This window comes from Dasypus novemcinctus, chromosome 18 (assembly GCF_030445035.2).
Source record: "Dasypus novemcinctus isolate mDasNov1 chromosome 18, mDasNov1.1.hap2, whole genome shotgun sequence".
In the NCBI taxonomy this organism is placed as follows: Eukaryota; Metazoa; Chordata; class Mammalia; order Cingulata; family Dasypodidae; genus Dasypus; species Dasypus novemcinctus.
In genome coordinates, this window is record NC_080690.1 from 2,199,841 (window position 1) to 2,206,495 (window position 6,655).

The 6,655-nt window shown below is 52.0% G+C and overlaps 1 protein-coding gene across 9 annotated transcripts in view; it reads right to left on the bottom strand.

Annotated features, from left to right (window-relative positions):
* Positions 1 to 4,537, bottom strand: part of BANP (BTG3 associated nuclear protein) — a 170,826-nt gene extending 166,289 nt beyond the window's left edge. For 4 of the 9 annotated variants that reach the window (XM_058279594.2, XM_012525694.4, XM_058279598.2 and 1 more), the window contains exon 1: positions 4,456 to 4,533. The gene's annotated coding sequence lies outside the window, so the exon portion shown is untranslated. Of the gene's footprint in view, positions 1 to 4,455 lie in introns of all 9 variants that reach the window. The other 5 variants (XM_058279597.2, XM_058279595.2, XM_004459904.5 and 2 more) reach the window with 2 other exon arrangements.
* Positions 4,538 to 6,655: the final 2,118 nt, after the last annotated feature.

Here is a 6,655-nt window from a genome sequence, read left to right on the forward strand (position 1 = left end):
TACAATGCACATTTGGAGTCTTTCCTCCTCTTTCCTGACCCCACCACTTCTGACGAGCACAGGTCAGGCATTTGCCTGACTCTCCCTGAATTTGGGTTTCTCTGACATTTTCCTGTGATTAAACAGCATCTGGGGAAAATACCACCACGACGGCAGGTCCCTCCTGTCAGGGGTCCTCACTGCTTGGTCTTAAGGCAGGGTTAACCTTGCCACTTGGCTCAGGTTTTCCTCTGGGAAGTTACTACTTTCCTGTCCGTGGTTTGTAAGTGTACTGGGGATCCTCCAAGCCCAGGCGGGTGGCCTAAGAGGACCTGGCAACTACAGGCAGTGGAGGTTCCCGGGTTTGAGCCTAAATCACAAAAAGGACATTAGTGGGAAAACTGGTGAAGTCCGACAGAGGCCTGCCGTTTCGTTGGCTGCGCCGTGCTGATTCCCCGGGGTTCATAGTGGTATGTGAGCACGTAAGATGCCAACGTGAAGGAGAGTCAGTGAAGGGTAGAGGGGAACTCTCGGAACTACCTTTGTAGTTCTTTGTTCTCAAAGTCTAAAATTATCCCCCAAAAAACGCAGTGAAGTCCCACAGGTTCTGCCTCCACAGGCCTGAGGTGGGCCCGGGCTTCTGTGTTTCTCAGCAGGGTGGCTGGGCTGGCAAGTCTCCAGCAGGCACAGCTGTGGACTCCCCACACTCCCACGACCTTCACACGGGACACCTGGCCCGCAGGGGCCACTCCCTGGCAGGACTCCTGGCCTCCCTGGGCACACTGACCAAGTGAGCAGCCGACGGAAGCCTGACATCAAGACCTGTGCTACCTACCACACCTGTGCACGGCCCAAGGCTGCGCAGCCACAGGCCCCGGCAGGAGCCACAAAGCCCTGCCACCCACGCCGCAGCCCGGGGGCATGCACGGGGACCCTGTCCTGGCACACGGTCAGCTGGCCAGTGGCAAGCGTCGCCAAGGCCACCTGGCAGCAGGGGAGCAGGTCAGGAGAGCGCACTTTGGAGATCTTGTTGCTGGTACTCTCCATCACCCTGAGACGATGACGTTTACTAGGGCACTGGCCAGTGGGAAGCAGGAGGGCAGACGGAGAGGCCTGAGGAGGGAAGCGAGGGGCAATGCCGGGAGGGGCCAAAGCAGGCTCCTCCACGCTCACGGAACCCGCCGCAGACCAAGCTCAAACCACGGCGCCTCGGCAGGGGCCAGAGCCGGGAGCTTGTCCACGGGAGCACGGGGGTCCATGCAGGGGGGCTGGCTCGCCCACGGGGAGCAGAGGGTCTTCCCTGGAGATGCTGAAAGGCCCAGGGCAAAGCTCTCCACCGTGCAGTGGGCAGAGCCCGAGCAAAGCCACAAGCTCCAATCGCACAAAGGGAAAAAGACACATTTGCAGAGCCAGCCCAACTTCAGGGCTCTTGGCAGCTTTCCCTGGCCTGGTTTCCTAAACCTGGGCAACAATAACCGTCCAGGTTTGAGGAGCTTTTGCCGTATGAAGGCAAGATGCCAATATTTTACAAAGTGACACCTGAGGAAACAAGGAACCATCAGAGAACAAAGGAGAACAGAAAAAATTCTTATTGCTATCCTCAGAGTCAAGGAGACAGAGCATTCATTAAATAAGTTGCTGTGAAAAAGAAACAGAATAAATAAGCTCTTGGAAATTAAAAATTTATGGAAATTAAAAATTTTAAATAGGATCAGAAGACAAAACGGAAGTACTCTCCAGAAATCAGAATAAACCAACACAGGACAAAGACCATGAGCTCCGCAGATCAAGTCAAGGTGCCCATGAAGCCCTATGAGGAAGGAGAATAAAACCAGAGGGATAAACTATCGTTTAAATACTACAAGAAATTATCCCAGAGCTGAAAGCCAAGCCGCCAGACTCCAAGAGCATTCGGAGTAAGGACCCACAGTAAAATGTCTAGCAACAGAGAGGTCCTAAAAACTTCTGGGGAGGGAGAAAGTGACCCAAAAGGAGTTAAGGCTCCTCTTGGCAGGCTTCTCTTTAAAATGAAGATGTTCAAGGCAAACTTAAGGCACGGTGGCCTCAACAAGCCCGAGGCATAACAGAGGAAGAAACGCAGGCTGACACGGGGCGGGCCTGAGGAGGGACTGCACAAAGACAGGAGGCTCCAGGCTGGAGAGGCTGGACACTCTCCTTGAGAATTTAAAACGCCATTTAGAAGAGAAAGGACCTGACAAACCAAAGAAAAAACAAAAGCTGTAGCAGGGAAATGCACCACGCAGCTGTGAAGAAAACAGTATTTTTTAGCCATAAATAATTTGCATCAGCTGAACATGGTGGAGCTATAAAAGGCAAGACATGGTATGAGGAGAGAAATGAGCCCATCATAACACAAAGTGAGGATTATACATAAGACTGACAAAATCACAGATTATTTTGAGCTTTGGAGAACTACCTGAGAAAACAACTAAAAGCTGGTAAGTCTCCGAGGAGGGTAACTGAGAAGCTTAACAGGGGGCTGCTATTTGTGTACATTACTCTAAAACAATGCTCAGCACGTGTGTACGTGTTGTTCTTTTTTTTAAGAACACTTCAGGCACTGAGTTTCAAAGTTGGCTGTGTGGCCTGGGCATGCCACTTAACCTCTGTGGGTCGCAGTCACTCCATCTACAAAACAGGGACCGTCCCTACCCTCACGATATTCTCATGAGAAACATCCTAAGTGCCCAGGACACGTACTTGATCCGTAAATGGCAACTGTTTCTTTAAAAATTAAAGGATCCAACGTTCTCAGTGGACCCCTGGACATCACAAGAACACGTTATTTTCATTGCAAGACAATGGGGAAATGTACCTGTATGTGTAGACTTAATTTTAGAGGCAATTTTGGTGTTTCCTTTTACCACTGGGTATTTGTACCAAAGGCTCCAGCACATAACGAGGCACACGCCACACTGCCCTACAAGCCAAGTGTTAATCACTGGGTCATCTCCTTTCTGATTCAACACTGCCCTCACTCACTCAGAACCACTCCACTGTCCCAGGTTCTTTTTCTGTATCTTGACCAACTGTGAACTGCTCTACTCTCAACAACTCTTGTGTTCTCCCATCAGCAAGTTTATCTGTGCTGGTTTTACCAAAACTATTAGGCCTTGGGTTCCAGTGCAGAACAGGTAATTCCAAAGAGAGGAATTTCTTACATTTCTTCAGGGAGTATTTATTTCACCAACATCAACACAATCCCTACTATCTCATCAGTGGAAAACTACGCTTCTATTAAGGCAGTGTGTCCACTGTGTTTATACAGTGGAAATGGAGCCTGCATCTACACTTTCTGGGGGGGGGGGGGTCAAAGAAATAGCAAAACAGTATGGGGGACAAAACCCTGAGATCCTCCTTCGGGGAGGTCCTTCAGGGAACTGGATTAGTCGGTCTCTCAGGCCAGAAGCTGTCTATTTCTAAGACTGCGCCTTATTTTCTTTTGTGAAACCAGGAGTAAATTAAGAGAATTATAAATGTTCTTGATTACCCGTGTTCCATTTCACAGTTAACTTAGGAGGAAGAAAAATGACGCCAGTCAAATTAAAAGTCTGTAACACGACACACTGATGGCGTACCACGGAAGGGGTGGGGAGGGGAGGGGGTGTTGGTGTGTTTCAGGTTTTTCCAATTATCCAGAGAAGTGAAAACTCAAGCATGAGCATAATGCTACAGCTAGAAGTCGTTCATCTACGGAGGACGATACTCAAGTCCACAGAAGGGGAGCGTTTTGCCTGAGGTCGGGAGAAAATGTCACCTCCCGACGACCGATAGCATCGAGGGCAGCCCGGGGCTCCCGCTGCTGCTGCTGTGCTGCCTCCTCGGGGGGCCTTGTTTCCCTCAAGTTTAAAATGCCAACTGGCCCATTTTAAAACCCCAGCGCCCTTTAGAGGCTAACGGGAACCTGCGACTCATGGACCAGGCGCACGGCTATCAGGCACAATTCTGGAGACGCAAGGCCCCCGCCAGCTCGCCAGCAGCCCCGAGCAGGCCCGCAGAGGCGCTCGGCAGGTTCCCGGCCCGTCCGTACGGACCGCACGGCTGCTCGGGGGAGGGAGGGGGCAAACGGGTCACGGCCAAAAATCGGGAAAAAATACAAGCTGCGCGCCCGGCCCGACGGGGTGGGCCCGTCCACGGCTGGAAGAACGGGAACCGGGAACTGCCCTTCCTGAGTAGGCGGAAGGCAGCCCCCGGGGGCGCCAGGCCGCGGCAGAGGGCCGGCGGGCGGGCCGGGAGCGGGGGCCGGGGCGGGGGCCGGGGCGGGGGCCGGGGCGGGGGCCGGGGCGGCCGGCAGGACCGTTGGCGGGGCGGCGGGGGCCGCGGGCGGGGGCGGCGAGGGCCGCGGGCGGCCGGGGCGGGCGGAGGGCGGGAGGGAGGGGGAGATCTCGCTCTCGCTCTCGCCCCGCGGGAAGGGGGGGAGGCGGAGACGCGACCGGCTGCGGGAGCTGCAATTACCGTGTGGGCTGCGGAATTCTCGTGGTGTTTGTCGGGGAGATGCGATAATGGCGCCCGTCCTCGCGAGAGAAGCCGCCGATCTGCGCAGGCGCGGCGCATCCCTCCCCGAGGTCCTCGGCCCTCCGCAATCTGCGCAGGCGCAGCGGGCGCGCCAAGGCCCGGGGGCGGGGTCCGCGGGTGGGGCCGATTTCTCCGCGACCGCCGGCGCAGCTTTTCACCCGCTCAGACTGCGTGTGCGCATGCGCAGGCCTCCTTGCCCCGCACCAGAACAATAGCTTCCCGGAACTCTCCGTTCCCCCTGTACTCTGTCTGCTTGCTAGTCCGTGAGAGATTGCGTCACTGGGATCGTTTGCGGGGTTTGCATTTTCTTTGAGAACGAATGAACAGGCATTAACCTCTCGAACGACTACATATCCCTAAGTGCCCTGCGCAACCTCCAGTAGTGCGTTCTGGGATATGTAGTCCCGTGGCCATGACCATGCCTGCCGGTACTTGTAGTCTCTCCGTACTCTGGCCGCCCCGCCCCATCCCGCACCAGGGGCTGCTGGGACTTGTAGTGCAGAAGGCTCGCCTTGGCCGTGCGCGCACGGCGCTTCCTGCCTGCTGCTCCTTTGACGTTGGAAAATCATTTGGTGGGGTTTTTCCACATAAATAAGTCGTGTTCAGGGATCCCGGTATTTGCCCAGATAGTCTTGAGTGCACACGCGTGGATAAAATTTATTAATTATATATATATTTAATATGTATTATGTACTATAAATGCATCATATAGTAATATGGAGATATAGATACAGATATAGATATAGATACAGATATATTTTTAAGGAGGTACCAGAGGTTGAACCCAGGACCTCATATGTGGGAGGCACACGCTCAACCCCTGAGCTACATCTGTTCCCATAATAGGGATACATTATATTTTATGTGGCACAAATGTGAATTTTGGGGTATTCGTAGAAAAAAAAAAATCCTGAACAATAGGAATATATAGAACTACAGAAACTAGCAGAAATATAATTTGTGGTTATCTCAGTTTGCTGGAGTACCACAGTCTTTCATTTTCTTCTTTATACTGGCCTTTATTTTCTGAGTTGTTTACAATGAGCGAGAAGTACTATGATCATCCAAACACAAGACGATGACGACCTCTTTTCATTTGGAAAACAAAATGCTTCACCTGGAGTTTGCTGCGGACTTCCTGGCCGGTAGTGAAAACACACTTCAGGGCAGTCCCAGCTGCGCAGCCTTGGGCAGGCTGACGGAGTTAAAGTCTCTTCCAGAGCTAACATTGTGGGCCTCTGTTGAGTCAGGCCCCTGGACTGCTTTGAAGCAGAAATGCCTTAACATTTTTCAAAGACGAGCCACAGAATGTTAGAGCTGGAAAAGGGATTGAAGGCGCTCCCGAGGTTAAAGTGAGAGCTTGCCTTCTCAGAGGTGAGGAAGAGATCCAAAGAGATTGGAAACATTGCCAGGCAAGTTCAAGCAGCTGGAAAGAGGAAAAAGGGAGTCTGGAATTCAAAACACCTTCTCTGGAATCCAGTCTTGGGTCAGCTCAGGTTGGGGGAAAAAGGTTGTGGTAGTTAGCCATGAAGAAAATCCTTTGAAGGGAGTGGAGGCAAAAAATTTCAGGAGAAACTTGGCCTCTCCTCACCTCTGCCTCCAACATACCAACATTTACACTCTTCAAGGTGAAAGGGTTCTTCTCCTGCATCCTGAATAAGACGAGGGTATTCTGAGAAGGATAAACTGAGGGTGATGGTTTCCACATTCTTTCAAAATCCTGCCAAGTCCTCGTCAGTGGCCTCATAAGAACGGGTGAGCTGCTGCCCCTCGGCCCCCCAGGCACCTCCCCTTGGTTCTGTGATGCTCCCCGGCAGGGAGGCCTGGGGGACCGAAGGAAGGAGTGAGCAGGGGATAAGAGTGGAATGTGATGGAACATTCCAGTGAGCTCAAAGCTAAAGAGCTCCAAGCCACTGTGATTAGGACTTTATCAGAAAGTAAGGCGATCAAGATCAAAATTACCATTATGCTGAATTCCTAGACTTCTCTCTTTTTGTTTTAGATATTTTTTTGGCTTACTTATTTTGCATTTTGCTGTCCAGAAAGGTAAGACAGAGGCAGGTGTTGTTAAATATTGACATCTAGCTGATTAACTGTGATTTTAAGAGTTAAATGGCTGGTAATCAGCAAAAACAGCCGT